Genomic DNA, 19,625 nt, shown 5'->3' on the forward strand with positions numbered 1-19,625 from the left:
TCGCTGTGAGGAAGAGGTGTCCTCTCATACCTTGGGACTGTCTACATGCTGGACAGCTGAACAGGTAAGTGCTAGTTCTTCCAGAGGGAGAAAGGGCACTTAGAATGTGACTGTTTAGCTCACCCTGGTGTAAGGGATTGCTAAGACATGCTTGCAGGAACAGTGTTTGGGAGACAATTATATATCTCTCGGGCTCCTGTTATGTGTGTTGGGTGCTTGTCACTTTTTATTTTTATTTTCCTGATGGCATGCTGGTACAGCTTGGCCAAGCCCCCTCCTTCCTTGTTCCGCGGGAGGTTTTCGCGCCTCCCCTACTTCAGTCATGTATTCGGCCTGGTCTCTACTCCATGCACTACGCAGGTGAATCTCCTGGTTGCGGCTGTGTTACTGTGGGGAATCTCTAAGCTAAGTAGCGCTATAAGGAGAAACAGAGCAAGCTGGTGATCAGTGGCGGTAAGGAGGCATCTCAGTATACTGAGGTGTGGAGGGAGGTGTTAGTCGGATCGGCAACGCTCGCCTAGGCATAACTCTTTGTTCTGTATAGCGGTTATTTCTTTGTGCAACATTTGATCAAATAAAGCTAAAGCAGGATAACTGTTTACCAGTTTTTCGTTTGTTGCGACTTTATTTTACTGGGCCTTAGTCTGATTATCGGTTAAGGCCGTGAGGATAGTGACAAGCATGTCTGATATGGAAAAGGAGACTGCTCAATTTAACCCTTGCTTAGCTTATTGTGTTTAGAGGCACAAATTGCAGCAACCATGCAATTCTGCTCTTCCTGTGTTAAACTTACATTACAGGGTAAAGAAAAGTTTTTCAATGTGGAGCCTAATGTCTGCCAGTACTAAAATAAAAGGTATCTCTGAATTTATTAATTTTTTTAGCATATTTACATATGCTGCTGTGTAGGATCCCCCCTTAGCCCCCAACCTCCCTGATCCCCCCCAAACAGCTTTCTAACCCTCCCCCTCTGCCTTATTAGGGGGCCATCTTGGGTACTGGCAGCTGTATGCCAGTACCCAGTTTGCAAAACTTCATTTTTTTCTGTAGTGTAGCTTCCCCCTCCACAGAACAAACCCTCACCCCTGACTGATCGTTATTTATAAAATGTATTCCCCCCTTTTTCCCACTTTTAACACAAGTTTTTCTGTAGTGTAGCGGTTCCCACCTGCTCCCTCCCCGTGCACGCGCCTGCCCCCACCTCCCCGTGCACGTGAGCGCGTCCATGCGCACCTGGCTATCCCCGCCTACTATCTCGCCCCCTCCACATCACAAGGCCCATCGATGGCCGCCACCCGCCTCCCACACCAGCTCCCACCCACCAACGATACCGGCCATCGATGTCCCGTGCAGAGAGGGCCACAGAGTGGCTCTCTCTGCATCGGATGGCTAAAAAAGGTTATTGCCGGATGCCTCAATATTGAGGCATCACTGCAATAACGGGAAAATGGCAGGGAGAGAGCAGGATCGCTTCCAGCTGCTTTCTAGTCTGAGGGCGTGCAGGGTACGTCCTCAGGCGTTTACTGTATTTGTTTTTGAGGACACACCCTGCACGTCCTCGGTCATTAAGGGGTTAAGGGCAGAGATTGCTGCACAGGTATCCTCAGTGGTATCTGCAGCATTAACCGAGTTTCCCAGAATCGTTTTTTTTATGTTCCTTCCTCTTTGGAGGTGTTTCCTGTGCCAGATAGGGCTAAGGAAATCATAACTCAGGAATGGGAGAAGCCGGAGGTGCCTTTTTACGTCATCTCTGGTTTTTAGAAAGATGTTTCCGATGGAGACTTCTATCAAGGAGTCTTGGTCTACGGTTCCTAAAGTGGAAGGGGCCATCTCAACCCTGGCTAAGAGGACCACTATTCCTATTGAGGATAGTTGCTCTTTCAAGGACCCAATGTATAAGAAGATGGAGGCATATCTGAAGAAGATTTATGTACATCTAGGGCTCCAATGGCAACCAGTAGTATGTATTGCCACGGTGATTAGTGCTGCCTATCGGTTTGATGCTTGTCTGATTTGCTTCAGGAAGAGATGCTATTAGACAAGATTCAGGATAGGATTAAGGTTCTTAAGTTAGCAATTCCTATATTGCTGATGCTGTTCTTCAGGTTCTTAGACTGGGAGCTAAAGCTTCCAGTTTCGCAGTGTTGGCCAGAAGAGCTTTATGGTTTAAGTCCTGGTCAGCCGATGTTTTGTCTAAAGTCAAGCTTATGGCACTTCCTTACAAGGGAAAGACCTTGTTTGGACCGGGCCTGGCTGAGATCATTTCTGAGATTGCAGGAAAAAAAGGGTTCCTTCTTGCCTCAGGACAAAAAGAACAGACCAAAGGGACGTCAGAGTAATTTTTGTTCCTTTCGGAACTTTAGAGGAAAGTCATCCTCTTCCTCGTCCAAACAGGGCAGCTCCAAGCCCTCTTGGTAACCAAATCAGTCTTGGAACAAGGGAAAGCAGGCTAAGAAGCCCACTACTGACTATAAGTCAGCATGAAGGGATTGCCCCCGATCCAGGCTTGGATCAGGTTGGGGGAAGACTGTTTGAGTTTTCTGAAGTTTGGCTGAGAGACATTCCGGATCCTTGGCCGGTGAAAATTGTCTCTCAGGGTTACAAATTATAGTTCAGGAATTACGCTCCTAGGGGCAGGTTTCACCTTTCCAGATTATCTGCAGACCAGATAAAAAGAGAGACGTTCTTGAATTGTGTTCAAGATCTCTTGTCACTGGGAGTGATTGTTCCTGTTCCAAAGCAGGAACAGGGTCTAGGATTTTACTCAAATCTGTTTGTAGTTCCCAAAAAAGAAGGGACATTCCGACCCATTTTAGACTTAAAATGTCTAAACAAGTTCCTCAAGGACCCATTTTTCAAGATGGAAACCATTCGCACGATTCTACCTCTGATTCAAGAAGGTCAATTCATGACGACCATAGACTTAAAGGATGCATATTTACATGTTCCTATTCACAGGAATCATCACAAGTTCCTGAGGTTTGCTTTCCTCGACCAACACTTCCAGTTCGTGGCTCTGCCTTTTGGCCTAGCCACGGCTCCAAAGATATTCTCGAAGGTTCTAGGAGCTCTCTTGCAGTGGCTCCCTATCTGGACGACATTCTGGTTCAGGCGCCGACAAATCATCAAGCAACATCGCATACGGAGATGTTTCTGGCCTTCCTCCAATCCCACGGTTGAAAGATAAATGTGGGGAAGAGCTCCCTGGTCCTGGCAACAAGGGTAGTTTTCCTAGGAACTGTCATAGATTCTATTCTGATGAAGAGCTTTCTAACAGAGACGAGAATAGTGAATCTCCTTTCCATCTTTCGGGTTCTGCTGGAAACAGCTCATCTGTCAGTCGTCCAATGTATGGAAGCAATTGGTCTGATGGTGGCCGCCATGAACATCGTCTCATTTGCTCGATTTCATCTAAGAGCCCTACAGTTGTGCATGCTCAGTTAGTGGAACAGGGATTATGTGGATCTCTCACCAAAGTTATCTCTAGACCAGAAGACGAGGGATTCTCTTCGGTGGTGGCTCTCACTTGAACACCTGTCTCAGGGGACTTGTTTTCAGAGGACATCCTGGGAAATAGTGACCACGGACGCCAGCCTGGTGGGCTCGGGGGCAGTCTGGGATTCCCTAAATGCGCAGGGGCTTTGGTCTTGAGAGGAGTCTGTGCTGCCAATCAACATTCTGGATTTGAGAGCAATCTACAACGCTCTGTTGGCTTGGCCACAGTTGGCCTTGAGCAAGTTTATAAGATTCCAATCGGACAACATAACTTCTGTGACTTACTTCAACCATCAGGGGGGAACTCAGAATTCTCTGGCCATGAAGGAGGTGTCTCAGATTATCCAGTGGATGGAGGCCCACGGTTGTTGTCTTTCTGCTATCCACATTCCGGTAGTGGACAACTAGGAAGGGGATTTCCTAAGCAGATAGACTTTTCATCCTGGAGAGTGGGAACTTCATCCGGCTGTGTTCTCCAGCTTGGTCTCCAAATGGGGGATTCCGGAATTGGATTTGATGGCATCTCATCAGAATGCCAAGCTTCCGAAGTATGGTTCCAGGTCGAGGGATACTTAGGCCTACCTAATAGATGCGTTAGCAGTCCCTTGGAACTTCAGCATGGCTTATCTGTTTCCTCCATTTGCCCTTCTTCCTCGGGTGATCACCTGTATAAAGCAGGAAAGGGCATCAGTGATCCTAATTGCCCCAGCTTGGCCATGAAGGATCTGGTATGCGGATCTGGTGGAGATGTCGTCTCCACCTCTGTGGAGGTTACCTCTGAGGAAGTACCTTCTTCTTCAGGGGCCCTTCCTCCACCCAAGTCTCGTTTCTCTGAAGCTGACTGCTTGGAGATTGAACGCTTGATTCTTTCTAAGCGTGGGTGTTCCAAGTCTGTTATTGAGACTATGATTCAGGCCCGTAAACTAGTTACTAGGAAGATTTACCATAAGATATGGAGGAAGTATCTTCATTGGTGTGAATCCAAGGGCAACTCTTGGAGTAGGGCTAGGATTCCAAGAATTGTGTCCTTTCTTCAGGAAGGTCTGGAAAAAGGGTTGTCTGTTAGCACTCTGACAGGTCAGATTTCAGCATTGTCTGTTGTGTTACATAAATGCTTGGCAGATGTGCCAGATGTTCAGTCTTTCTGTCAGACCTTGGTCAGAATCAGGCCTGTATTTTAACCTGTTGCTCCCCATGGAGTCTTAGAGGCCCATTTATATGATCGGGTTGATTGACACCCCCTGCTGGGGGCCAATTGGCCACTAGTCTGCAGAGGGCGGCGTTGCACCAGCAGCTCTTGTGAGCTGCTGGTGCAATGCTGAATACGGAGAGCTTATTGCTCTCCGCATTCAGCGAGGTCTTGCGGACCTGATCCGCACTGTCGGATCAGGTCCGCAAGACCTTTCATAAATCGGCCTTATTATCTTGTTCTCAGAGTTTTGCAATGGACTCCATTTGAGCCAATGCATTTTGTTGACATTAAATTGTTGTCCTGGAAAGTTCTTTTTCTTCTGGCTATTTCTTCTGCGCGGAGGGTTTCTGAGCTCTCCGCCTTGCAGTTTGATTCCCCTTATCTTATCTTTCATGCGGATAAGGCGATTCTTCATACTTAATTGGGGTTTCTTCTCAAAGTTGTTTCTACTAACAATATTAACCAGGAGATTGATCTTCGGATAAGGAACGTCTGTTGCACAATTTTGATGTAGTTCGTGCTCTCAAGTTTTATTTGGAGGCCACTAAGGGTTTTCGTAAGTCCTCTGCTCTTTTTGTTTGTTTTTCTGGAAAGCTTAGAGGTGAGAAAGCTACTGTTTCTACTCTTGCTTTTTGGTTAAGAAGTGTGATTCGTCTGGCATATGAGTCTGTTGGGAAGCAACCTCCCGAGAGAATTACGGCTCATTTCACTAGGGCTGTAGCCTCTTCTTGGGCTTTCAAAAATGAAGCTTCTATGGAGCAGATTTGCAAGGCTGCAACTTGGTCCTCCTTACATACTTTACAGATTTGATACTTTTGCCTCAGCTGAGGTGGCTTTTGGGAGAAAGATTCTTCAGGCGGTGGTGCCTTCCGTTTAGGCATGCTTGTTCTTATCCCTCCCTATTCATCTGTGTCCTCTAGCTTGGGTATTGATTCCCAACAGTAATTAAGATGAACCCGTGGACTCAGCACATCTTTGGAAGAAAACTACATTTTTGCTTACCTGATAAATTTATTTCTTCAAGATGTGGTGGGTCCATGGACCCACCCCTTTTTTTTGTTAATTTTTCAAGATTTTTTTTTACTAAACCTCACACACCTCCACACCTTGTGTTACTTTCCTTTCTCCATTTGCTTTCGGTTGAATGACTGTGGTTTATGGGTAGGGAAGTGATACTTAACAGTTTTACTTGTCATGAATTCTCCGTTCATCGCCGTGTCACCGCGGCTCCCGGAGCTTCTCAGTGTGGATGACGTCACGTCGCTTAGCAACGTGACGCATCCTCTGACACACCCCTCTGTATTCGTCACCGCTCCTGCCTTTAAACTCCGGCGGGAGATCGTACTCGGGGCCTGTTTGTTTGATTCCCCGGCATCTGTGAGTACTTGAATATATTGCTTCTCTTGTGTACCGACTTCTGCCTGCCTGACCTAGCTCTTGTCTAATCCCTTCTACTGTTGTTTGAATACCGACTCCTGCCTGCCTGACCAAGCTTTTGCCTTACCCTATTACTGTTATTTGGATATCGACTACTGCCTGCCTGACCTAGCTTTTGCCTGATCTCTGCTTCTGATTTTTGGATACCGACTTCTGCCTGCCTGACCTTGCTTATGCCTTATCCTTAAACCTTCTCTTGGATATATATCTTCTTGTTTGTTACAAGCCTGCTTAAAGGGACATTTACTTTTACAAGCTGCAAAAGAGAACTTTGTCTTTTTGTTTGTTACAAGCCTGCTTAAAGGGACATTTACTTTTACAAGCTGCAAAAGAGAACTTTGTCTTTTTGTTTGTTACAAGCCTGCTTAAAGGGACATTTACTTTTACAAGCTGCAAAAGAGAACTTTGTCTTTTTGTTTGTTACAAGCCTGCTTAAAGGGACATTTACTTTTACAAGCTGCAAAAGAGAACTTTGTCTTTTTTGTTTGTTACAAACCTGCTTAAAGGGACATTTACTTTTACAAGCTGCAAAAGAGAACTTTGTCTTTTTGTTTGTTACAAACCTGCTTAAAGGGACATTTACTTTTACAAGCTGCAAAAGAGAACTTTGTCTTTTTGTTTGTTACAAGCCTGCTTAAAGGAACAATTATTATTTCTTGAAACCTATCTTGTCTGTTTCCTGAGTGGGTCACGTCCTGGTTATTTCTCAGTGTGCTAGCGTGTGTTTTTCTACTCACACTAGCAGTTGGGTTACACCCCGGACTGATTCCTATACGGCTGACATTACAAACAGGCCATAAATGGACCCCACTGAATTATCCATGGCCGTGGCCCACCAGGGACAGTTACTAGGATCTCATGCCACTCACTTACAATCCCTGGACACTAAACTTGATCAAATAACTGCTTTATTACAAAATTTGGTTGCTACTACACCTCCCAATCCTAATCCCAATCCTAATCCTAATGAGGCATTACCCCCTTCGATTTCAAACAACCAGTCTCAGGTACAACTGAGTCCCAGGATACCCCTTCCAGATAAATATGATGGGAATCCTGAAGAATGTAGGGGCTTTCTCAATCAATGTCGTCTCCATTTCCGAAATAGCCCTACTCTGTTTGCTACTCCCTCTTCTAGAATAACATTTCTTATATCCTTAATGAAAGGAAAAGCTTTGGCTTGGGTATCACCTTTGCTTGAAAAGAATGACCCTATACTTCTGGATGTTGATACTTTTCTCTCTGTATTTTCAAATGTATTTGATAAACCTGGAAGGTCATCCGCTGCTGAAGCTACTCTCTTGGATTTACGTCAAGGTAGTCAACCAGTTTCTCAATATGCAATTGAGTTCCGCACCCTGGCCTCTGAAACTACCTGGAATCAGGGAGCTCTTAGAGCCGCTTTTCGTAAAGGACTTTCGGAGCGTCTCAAGGATGAATTGGTGTATCGGGAGCTTCCAGAATCCTTGGAAGCCTTAATAAATCTTTGTATCAGTCTCGACGCCAGATTTCGTGAACGCCAACAAGAAAAGGATAGAACACAGAGGTCATCATCTCGAACTCCTTTTCGTTTGGCTCCTCGTTTTTCTAATCCAGTCACTCCTGCCTCTCCTACTCCAGATCAGGCTGAACCCATGGAAGTGGGAAGTATAAAATTAACAGAGACTGAACGCTTGAGAAGACGTTCTCTTGGCTTGTGTTTGTACTGTGGCCTTAAAGGGCATTTATTAAGGGATTGTCCTACCAGGCCAGTAAAAGCCAGGGCTTAACTCTAGTCCAGGGAACTGGGTTAAGCCAAAACAGTAGTCATTCCCTATACAAGAAACTTTTTGTTCCAGTAACCCTTCAAACCGGACATAGTAAGATTCATACCCAAGCTCTTATCGACTCTGGTGCTGGAGGAGTGTTCATTGATTCCACATTCGTCTCTACTCACTCTATACCTTTACTAAAGAAAGAGTATTCAATTTCAGTTTCTACGGTCAGTGGAGATCCATTGGGTTCCGGATACATTCAGTTTGCTACTCAACCTTTACTTCTCACTGTAGGAATACTTCATTCCGAGACAATCTGTTTCGATGTCATTCCCACTCCTCAATTTCCCATTATCTTGGGACTACCTTGGCTCCAAGTGCATAATCCTACTTTTTCTTGGACTTGTGGCGAACTCACCTCCTGGGGATCTACATGCCTGACTAAATGTCTTCAAAAGATCACCAAGTTACCACTCACTATTGCTCTCACAATCGAAACTCCCGATTCTCTACCTATGCCTTATCATGACTTTGTGGATGTTTTCTCCAAAAAGGAAGCTGAACGTCTTCCTCCTCACCGCCCTTTTGATTGCCCCATTGATCTCCTTCCTGGGGCTACCTATCCTCGAGGCAAGACATATCCACTTTCTAAACCTGAAAACGTGGCTTTGGAAGAATATATTAAGGACAATCTGGCTAGAGGATTTATTCGACCCTCCTCTTCCCCTGTAGGGGCTGGTTTCTTTTTTGTAGGAAAGAAGGATGGTGGATTACGACCCTGTATTGATTACAGAGGATTAAATCAGATTACCATCAAGAACAGTTATCCTCTACCCCTTATTCCTGAACTTTTTACTTATCTTCAGGGAGCTACTATATTTACTAAACTTGATCTACGTGGTGCATACAATCTTATCCGTATACGACAAGGAGATGAATGGAAGACTGCTTTTAACACTCGATTTGGGCATTACGAGTATTTGGTCATGCCTTTTGGGCTATGCAATGCTCCAGCGGTTTTTCAACATTTTGTGAACGAGATCTTTCGTGATTTTTTGAATATTTTTGTCATCATATACCTTGACGATATCTTGATTTTTTCTCAAAGTCACCAAGATCATGTGCACCACGTCAGGAAAGTACTTCAACGTTTAAGAGATTACCATCTGTTTGCTAAACTGGAGAAATGTTCTTTCCATCAAAAATCCATACCCTTTCTGGGTTATGTAATATCGGCATCTGGATTTGAAATGGATCCTACTAAACTTTCTGCCATCTTGGAGTGGCCTAGACCTGATTCTCTGAAGGCTTTGCAACGTTTTCTGGGCTTCGCCAACTATTACAGGAAGTTCATCAAGAATTTTGCTACTATTACTTCTCCCCTTACTTCTCTCACTAGAAAGGGGCAAAATTGCAAAAAATGGCCTCCTGAGGCTATAGAGGCTTTTGAGTCTCTCAAAGAAGCTTTTTCTTCTGCACCTATTCTCCGTCACCCAAATCCAGATTTTCAGTTTATCCTGGAAGTTGATGCTTCTTCTGTTGCTGCTGGAGCTGTTCTCTCTCAACGAATACCAGAGACTGGAATGATTCATCCTGTTGGATTTTTCTCTAAAAAATTCACTCCTTCTGAATTTAACTATGACGTAGGCAATAAAGAGTTGCTTGCCATTAAAATGGCCTTGGACGAATGGAGGCATTGGCTGGAGGGTACTTCTTTGCCGTTTACCATACTCACTGATCATAAAAACCTTCTTTATCTCCAAACGGCCAAACGATTGAATTCCAGGCAAGCACGCTGGTCGTTATTTTTCTCCCGGTTTCACTATAATTTGTCTTACATACCTGGTTCAAAAAATATTAAGGCAGACGCCCTTTCCAGACAATTTCAAGATACCCCAATTCCTGAATCTGGTACCATTCTCCAACCTCATGAAGTCATAGCCCAGCTAACAACTTCTTGGTTACAAGAATTACAGTCCGCTCAAAGGAATCTTCCTTTGTCCTGTAAACCTCCTGATGGTTTACTCTTTGTTCCTGAACGCCTTCGTTCCAAGCTTCTATTTTGGGCTCATGATAGTCCCCTTTCTGGACATCCTGGTATCAGTATCACCATTCGAAATCTCAAACAGCATGTCTGGTGGCCTACTCTCTCTCAAGATGTTAAAGATTACGTCTCAGTATGCACACAATGTGCCATAAATAAGACTCCTCACCAACTTCCTTCTGGGTTGCTCCAACCGTTGCCCATACCTCATCAGCCTTGGACGCATATATCCATGGACTTCATTACCGACCTTCCTTTGTCATCTGGAAACAACACTATTTGGGTAGTGGTCGACAGGTTCACTAAGACTGCTCATTTTGTTCCCTTACCAGGATTACCGTCTGCTAAAAGACTTTCTGAACTTTTTATTTTACATATTGTAAGAATCCATGGATTTCCTCTGGATATTGTTTCAGATAGAGGGGTACAGTTCGTTTCCCGATTTTGGAGGTCACTTTGTAAACATTTTGGAACTTCAATTTCCCTGTCTACTTCTCATCATCCACAATCTAACGGCCAGACTGAAAGGGTAAATCAGTGTCTTGAAACATATCTCAGACATTATGTGGATCATTTTCACTCTAACTGGACTTTTTACCTTCCTTTGGCTGAATTGGCTCATAACGCCCGGTATAATTCCTCCCTTCAGACATCTCCTTTTCAGGCGGCTTACGGATTTCAGCCCAGAACATTTCCTTTGCATACTTCTTCCACAGAAAATCCTGCTTCTGATCTTTCTGCCCGAAGATTAACCCGACATTGGCGAAGAATACATCGTATCCTCTCTGTAACTTCTAAACGTTACAAGTTCTTTTCAGATCTTCGACGGAAGAAGGCTCCCAAGTATCGTCCTGGCGATAAAGTTTGGATTTCCTCTCGTTTTCTTCGCCTGAAACAACCTTCTACCAAACTGGGACCACGATACGTGGGTCCTTTCCGAATACTGGGTCAAGTGTGTTCCACTGCTTACCGAGTGGCTTTACCTAAGACTCTCAAAGTCCATCCGGTATTCCACGTTTCTCTTCTAAAACCCATGATGTCCAACAGGTATTCTAAACCCCTTTCTAAACCTCCACCTCTGTTTGTCCATGGACATCCTGAGTTTGAGATCAGTCATATTCTGGATTCCAAACTCCGTGGCAAGAAATTGTATTATCTCATTCATTGGAGAGGTTATCCAGTCACGGAACGTTCCTGGGAGCCAGCTCATCAAGTAAATGCTCCTGCTTTAATAAAGGCCTTCCACAAGTCTCATCCTGCTAAACCTGGTCCTATTCCCCGGAGGGGTTCTTGAGGAGGGGGGTGCTGTCATGAATTCTCCGTTCATCGCCGTGTCACCGCGGCTCCCGGAGCTTCTCAGTGTGGATGACGTCACGTCGCTTAGCAACGTGACGCATCCTCTGACACACCCCTCTGTATTCGTCACCGCTCCTGCCTTTAAACTCCGGCGGGAGATCGTACTCGGGGCCTGTTTGTTTGATTCCCCGGCATCTGTGAGTACTTGAATATATTGCTTCTCTTGTGTACCGACTTCTGCCTGCCTGACCTAGCTCTTGTCTAATCCCTTCTACTGTTGTTTGAATACCGACTCCTGCCTGCCTGACCAAGCTTTTGCCTTACCCTATTACTGTTATTTGGATATCGACTACTGCCTGCCTGACCTAGCTTTTGCCTGATCTCTGCTTCTGATTTTTGGATACCGACTTCTGCCTGCCTGACCTTGCTTATGCCTTATCCTTAAACCTTCTCTTGGATATATATCTTCTTGTTTGTTACAAGCCTGCTTAAAGGGACATTTACTTTTACAAGCTGCAAAAGAGAACTTTGTCTTTTTGTTTGTTACAAGCCTGCTTAAAGGGACATTTACTTTTACAAGCTGCAAAAGAGAACTTTGTCTTTTTGTTTGTTACAAGCCTGCTTAAAGGGACATTTACTTTTACAAGCTGCAAAAGAGAACTTTGTCTTTTTGTTTGTTACAAGCCTGCTTAAAGGGACATTTACTTTTACAAGCTGCAAAAGAGAACTTTGTCTTTTTTGTTTGTTACAAACCTGCTTAAAGGGACATTTACTTTTACAAGCTGCAAAAGAGAACTTTGTCTTTTTGTTTGTTACAAACCTGCTTAAAGGGACATTTACTTTTACAAGCTGCAAAAGAGAACTTTGTCTTTTTGTTTGTTACAAGCCTGCTTAAAGGAACAATTATTATTTCTTGAAACCTATCTTGTCTGTTTCCTGAGTGGGTCACGTCCTGGTTATTTCTCAGTGTGCTAGCGTGTGTTTTTCTATTCACACTAGCAGTTGGGTTACACCCCGGACTGATTCCTATACGGCTGACATTACTGTGGTGCTCTTTGCCTCCTCCTGCTGACAAGGAGTGATATTCCCAACAGTAATTAAGATGAACCCATGGACTCACCACATCTTGAAGAAATAAGCTTATCAAGTAAGCATAAATTTTGTTTTTATGTGCAAATAAATATTTTTTTTTACATATTTTACCTGCTCCTCTCAGTCTTGTGGTGACCATCCTGGTTCTCTCGCAGCACAGCTCACTTTTTTCTAAGGGGTGGCGTGATGTAGCATAGATACGCAGGCACTCTTTTGCTCAAATTCATCTCAGTATCAGACAGGCTGTACACGCGTGCAAGTATTTATACACATGTAGTATCGGCCAGAGGTGATTCCCTATGATTTACTTGTAACAAGTGATTCTGAATTCTTTCACCAAACCACTATTTAGAAGTAACCCTGGAAAGCAACATCATTTTTTTTTCAAAGGCTTTCAATTGTGAGCACTCTCTAAACTGCAGAATATGAAATTGAAGGATACGACTATGTAATGAAAATAAAAAAAATAGTTTTTAAAATTATAATAAAGAAAATATGATTAATAATGTAGCGGTTTAGATGTGCATAGGATGTAGTTTCCACTGGTACATTGCAAATCTTTATTATTTACCAACTCTTTAAGCCTGCTTCTATAGACACTTCCTGCCCGGAAATTGATCATCTATTTGTTTTTACCTCTGTCAGTTTCTCCTGTAGCCTGCTGAGTGTCTTTCCTGTATTTGACTCGGCCTGTCCTCCTGTTTATGCCTTTTGTATTGCCCTCTTGATGAGAAGCCTAAATTGACTGATTTTTGTTATCATGACCCCTTTGCCTGAACCAGGACTCTGCATCTGACTACTGCATTTTCCCTATTTCTGCTTGATTGGTTTTGACTCCCTAACCATTCTTTATTTGCTGGATTTTTTGCTGTACACTCTGTTCAGTGCCTAGTGACACCAGTAGCTGCACTGAGTTCCTGTGACACAATTACCTTGAACTGTTTTCCTGTGTCCTCTGTATCCTGCTCAGTAGTCCTGTGGTGCCAGTATCCTACTCAGTGTCCCTGTGGTGTCAGTATCCTGCTCAGTGTTCCTGTGGTGTCAGTATCCTGCTCAGTGTTCCTGTGGTGCCAGTATCCTGTTCAGTGTCCCTGTGGTGTCAGTATTCTCTTCAGTTTTCCTGTGGTGTTAGTATCCTGTTTAATGTTCCTGTGGTGTCAGTATCCTACTCAGTTTCCCTGTGGTGTCAGTATCCTGCTCAGTGTTCCTGTGGTGTCAGTATCCTGCTCAGTGTTCCTGTGGTGCCAGTATCCTGTTCAGTGTCCCTGTGGTGCCAGTAGCCTGTTCAGTGTTCCTGTGGTATCAGTAGCCTGTTCAGTGTTCCTGTGGTGTCAGTAGCCTGTTCAGTGTTCTTGTGGTGTCAGTATCCTGTCAGTGTTCTTGTGGTGTCAGCATCCTGCTCAGTGTTCCTGTGGTGCTAGTATTCTGATCAGTGTTCCTGTGGTGCCAGTATCCTGCTCAGTGTTCCTGTGGTGTCTGTATCCGTATCAGTGTTCCTGTGGTTTCAGTATCCTGATCAGTGTTCCTGTAGTGTCAGTATCCTGCTTAGTGTTCCCAGTGGTGTCAGTACCCTGCTCAGTATTCCTGTGGTATCAGTAGCCTGTTCAGTGTTACTGTGGTGTCAGTATCTTGCTCAGTGTTCCTGTGGTGTCAGTACCCTGCTCAGTATTCCTGTAGTATCAGTAGCCTGTTCAGTGTTACTGTGGTGTCAGTATCCTACTCAGTGTTCCTGTGGTTTCAGTATCCTGCTCAGTATTCCTGTGGTATCAGTAGCCTGTTCAGTGTTACTGTGGTGTCAGTACCCTGCTCAGTATTCCTGTGGTATCAGTAGCCTGTTCAGTGTTCCTGTGGTGTAAGTATTCTGATCAGTGTTCCTGTGGTATTAGTATCCTGTTCAGTGTTCCTGTAGTGCCAGTATCCTGCTCAGTGTTCCTGTGGTGTCAGTATAATGTTCAGTGTTCCTGTGGTGTCAGTATCATGTTCAGTGTTCCTGTGGTGTCAGTATCCTGATCAGTGTTCCTGTAGTGCCAGTATCCTGCTCAGTATTCCTGTGGTATCAGTATCCTGTTCAGTGTTCCTGTAGTGCCAGTATCATGCTCAGTGTTCCTGTGGTGTCAGTATAATGTTCAGTGTTCCTGTGGTGTCAGTATCATGTTCAGTGTTCCTGTGGTGCCAGTATCCTGCTCAGTGTTCCTGTGGTGTCAGTATCATGTTCAGTGTTCCTGTAGTGCAAGTATCCTGTTCAGTGTTCCTGTAGTGCCAGTATCCTGCTCAGTGTTCCTGTGGTGTCAGTATCATGTTCAGTGTTCCTGTGGTGTCAGTATCATGTTCAGTGTTCCTGTAGTGCCAGTATCCTGCTCAGTGTTCCTGTGGTGTCAGTATCCTGCTCAGTGTTCCTGTGGTGTCAGTATCATGTTCAGTGTTCCTGTAGTGCAAGTATCCTGTTCAGTGTTCTTGTGGTGCCAGTATCCTGCTCAGTGTTCCTGTAGTGCCAGTATCCTGTTCAGTGTTCCTGTAGTGCCAGTATCCTGCTCAGTGTTCCTGTAGTATCAGTATCCTGATCAGTGTTCCTGTGGTGTCAGTATCCTGTTCAGTGCTCCTGTATAGCACAGTACCCTGTTCAGTGTTCCTGTGGTGCCAGTATCCTGTTCAGTTTTCCTGTGGTTCCAGTATCCTGCTCAGTGTTCCTGTAGTGCCAGTATCCTGCTCAGTGTTCCTGTAGTGCCAGTATCCTGCTCAGTGTTCCTGTGGTGTCAGTATCCTGTTCAGTGTTCCTGTGGAGCACAGTACCCTGTTCAGTGTTCCTGTGGTGCCAGTATCCTGTTCAGTGTTCCTGTGGAGCACAGTACCCTGTTCAGTGTTCCTGTGGTGCCAGTATCCTGTTCAGACCCTGCTCAGTATTCGTGTGTTGTCAGTATCCTGTTCAGTTTTCCTATGGTGCCAGTATCCTGTTCAGACCCTGCTCAGTATTCGTGTGTTGTCAGTATCCTGTTCTGTGTTCCTGTGGTACCAGTACCCTGGCTCCATTCTATGAAAAGAACACTTAGGCCCTAATTCTAAAAACATTGCCAGTCAAGATGTGGGTTTCCACTCCAACGCTCGCAGGGGCAGACCTAGTGGAATTCTATAAAAAATGGGCTGTCCCTGCGTGTCTCAAGATGTCTCCCGTGCAAATAATGAGAGCTCTCTAGGTAAAAGTTTGCAATGGAGTGTGAAGTACAGAGGGGATAACCGGTATGGTTTAAAACTTGAATATTATGCTTAATACAAATCAAATTAGGTTGTTTTCAGTGCATTGTACCCAAAATTGACTTCAATTTTCATATCCATAGGTTATCCTTTTAGAATAATTAGTGTTTTAAGTATTTTGGTGAAAACTCGCCAATTTTTAACTAGCGAGAAAAAAAAAAAAAAACTGTAGTGTGAAGATGTTTATAGAATTACACTGGAATTTGAGAGAAAATTTCATATACTCCCAACGCCCATATTTACCCTATGTTATGAAAAAACAACAATTACGATTTGTATTTTGTACTTTTAAGTACAATTTCTTGCTTTTTTTGCACACCCAGTGTACAAATTACGATTTGTATTGTGTATTTTTGTAATGTATTCATCTCCTCCCTATACGAAAACGCAGCATAGGCGCCTTAGCGAGACACTTTATATAATTCAACCAGGGAAGCAGGACTGATGAGCATTTGTATAGAGCTTTTTAGACTCAGGGCCTAAGTCCCAGAGCAGCAAAAAAACAATTTTTACAACAAAAAAAACCCATTGTAATACATTATGAAGTGGTTTGAATCTTATGTACCTTTAAAGTTTGGCTTGGTTTAAAATGAGTGACTTGGCCTTGTGATGTCATCAAAATATAAAGCTAACGGACGCAGAGCTGTACATTTCATTATCTGATTCAGCGTATGCAATGCTTAAAAGGATATGAAACTCAAAACTTATCTTTTGTTATTTAAACAGCATACAATTTTAAAAATATTTCCAATTTACTTCATACGCTCTCTGCATTTATCATTGCACCAGCAGTTCTTGTAAACTGCTGGTACAATACCGCCCCCTGCAGAGAAGGGGGTGTCAATCAACCTGATCGTATTCGATCGGGTTGATTTCTGACGATTTCTTTCCGCCGCCACATGGGAGACGGACAGATTATGGAGCAGCGGTCTTTAGATCGCTGCTTCATAACTTCTGTTTCCGGCAAGCCTGAGGGCTCGCCCGGAAACACGGGGCATCAAGCTCCATGCAGAGCTTGATAAAGACGCATGCACACTCCTAAACTTACATCCCTGCTTTACAACAAGATATACTAGTAGAAAGAATACAATTTTATAATAGAAGTATATTAGAAAGTTGTTTAAAATTGCATCTGAATCATGAATGAAAACTTTTGGGTTTGCTGTTCCTTGAAGGAGGATTTCTTTTTTATTTTTATATTCCTCTAGCACATTTGGCTTTAAAATAGAATGTGTTAAAATAAAAGCGTACTTGCACGTATTTATTATGCTTGGAAGGTTCCCTGCCGTACAATAAGATGCTGGTGAATATGTTTATGTAGAAATATTTGTTCACTCTTCCTTTCCTTTTCAGTTTCCTTAAACAGTACTGCCGAACACTATTTGCTGTTTCACATGAAACTCACACATATGTCATATTTTAAGAAACTCTTTTAACAATAGTTAGCTGACCTTTAGAATTTCCCCCTTTGGTTTATGATGTTATCGGCAGGTACTAATTAAATATTCAGAAGTGGATTCTTTTTTGGTATTAGCTTCTACTAGTTTTGTTTCACTTACTTAATTCACAAAGGTAATCCTGTTTGCAAACCATTGATATTTGCACCAGATCAATATCCTAATGAAAAATAAAATAAATACAAAAATAAATAAAAGGTACGATTAATTACAAAATCTTTTCTGTGGCTGGTTTATTAAAACCATGGTACCTAATTAATATCTAACATCTATCTATTAATATCTAATATTAACATTAGCGCTGCGGAATCTATTAGCGCTGCGGAATCTGTTGGTGCTCTACAAATAAGCGGTAATAATAATAATAATATTTAAAAAACAAAATTTTAAAGTAAATTACTCTTCATGGGTAAGTGCAAATCAAGAATTTCCAGAAAAAAAGAAAATTGTTTAAAGATCCTAATGAAAAATTAATAATTAATATGCTTCTAATGTATCAGTATACTAATGAAACTGGATGGATTACAATATGTATCTATTATTTTCATTTCAGGTAATACAGTACATATGTAAAACAGATATGCCGTCAACAAGTATTAAAAGCAGACCCCTAACAAAGACTGGTAGACCATGAACTGTTACGGAACAGGTACAAAATTACAAATGTGTTATTCCAAATCATTTTTACACAATAGTTTTCTTACTATGACCAGCTGCATATATCTTAATTTAATTGTGAACTACTACTTCAGCCTACTCCTATATTTAATAGAAGTTTAATAATTGGTATAGTGCATTACAAATCATTGTTGATGCCTGTTTTGCTTAATTTATTATTGAGCAACATGACGCATAAATGTTGAAGCACTTGGAAGTTATGTAGCATAGCTGTAAAAAGCTGACTAGAAAATATCACCTGAACATCTCTATGTAAAAAAGGAAGATGTTTTACTTTAAATTTTCATTTAAACTTTCCATTGTAAAGGGACTTTAAGCAGCCAATCAAGATGCTAGTCCCGGGACTTGTACTTGAGCGTGCATCTGGCATGTGCAGATACAGTCATGTTATTTTCCTACTCTGTTTAAGGACGTTTAATATGAAATCTTATGAGATCACAGTAAAGCAAGACATGACCTCAGCACTGCTGATGCTGGGTGGCTGTTTGTTTTTGTTTTCTCTTGTTAAGTGTATCCAGTCCACGGATCATCCATTACTTATGGGATATTAACTCCTCCCCAACAGGAAGTGCAAGAGGATTCACCCAGCAGAGCTGCTATATAGCTCCTCCCCTAACTGCCATTACCAGTCATTCTCTTGCACCCAACGAATAGATAGGATGTGTGAGAGGACTGTGGTGATTATACTTAGTTTCATACCTTCAATCAAAAGTTTGTTATTTTATAATAGCACCGGAGTGTGTTATTCCTTCTCTTGTAGAATTTGAAGAAGAATCTACCTGAGTTTTTCTATGATTTTAGCCGGAGTAGTTAAGATCATATTGCTGTTTCTCGGCCATCTGAGGAGAGGTAAACTTCAGATCAGGGGACAGCGGGCAGATTAATCTGCAAAGAGGTATGTAGCAGCTTATTATTTTCTGACAATGGAATTGATGAGAAAATTCTGCCATACCGATATAATGTAAACTCAGCCTTAAATGCAGTAGCAGCAACTGGTATCAGGCTGTCATGTATGTATATTTTACACTTCAGTATTCTGGGGAATGGCACTTCACTGGAATTATACTGTATGCATAAAACTTTAGCCTAATTTGCAGGGACTAGCAACAGGCTTTTTAATAACACTCAATTTATTAATGTTAAACGTTTTTTGCTGGCATGTAAAATCGTTTAATTTTCTGAGGTACTGGGTGAAAAAATGTTTTGGGCACTATTTTTTTCCACTTGGCAGTCGTTTTATTTAATTTATGACAGTTTACTGATCTCTCTCACTGTTATGTGTGAGGGGGAGGGGCCTTTTTTGGCGCTTTTGCTACGCATCAAAAAATTCAGTCAGAAGTTTATTGTCTTCCCTGCATGATCCGGTTCATCTCTACAGAACTCAGGGGTCTTCAAAACTTGTTTTGAGGGAGGTAATCACTCACAGCAGAGCTGTGAGATTGTAGTTGACTGTGATAAAAAAATGTTTATTTCTGTATTTTTTTTTATTTTTTTTTCTGCTATCAGGGTTAGTTATCCTTTGCTAATGGGAGCAATCCTTTGCTAAAATTGTGTTTTTTACAAAGATTTGATGCTATAACTTTTCAGTTTATTAATTTTCAACTGTCATAACTTTTTCTGTGCTTCTTATAGGCACAGTACGTTTTCATATTATAGTAAATTACTTGAAAAGTATTTCCAAGTTGCTAGTTTATTTGCTAGTGTGTTAAACATGTCTGATTCAGAGGAAGATATCTGTGCTATATGTGCTAAAGCCAAAGTGGAGCCCAATAGAAATTTATGTACTAACTGTATTGATGCTACTTTAAATAAAAGTCAATCTGTACAAATTGAACATATTTCACCAAACAACGAGGGGAGAGTTATGCCGACTAACTCGCCTCACGTGTCAGTACCTGCATCTCCCGCTCGGGAGGTGCGTGATATTGTAG

At 42.6% G+C, this 19,625-nt stretch overlaps 1 protein-coding gene across 1 annotated transcript in view; it reads left to right on the forward strand.

The window, feature by feature from the left end:
- DSEL (dermatan sulfate epimerase like) overlaps nt 1-19,625 on the forward strand; it is a 70,870-nt gene that overhangs the window by 39,603 nt on the left and 11,642 nt on the right. The window contains exon 2 of the mRNA XM_053714876.1: nt 17,570-17,665. The gene's annotated coding sequence lies outside the window, so the exon portion shown is untranslated. The remainder of the gene's footprint in view (nt 1-17,569; nt 17,666-19,625) is intronic.

The sequence above is a fragment of the Bombina bombina genome, chromosome 5 (genome assembly GCF_027579735.1).
Source record: "Bombina bombina isolate aBomBom1 chromosome 5, aBomBom1.pri, whole genome shotgun sequence".
Taxonomy (NCBI): Eukaryota; Metazoa; Chordata; class Amphibia; order Anura; family Bombinatoridae; genus Bombina; species Bombina bombina.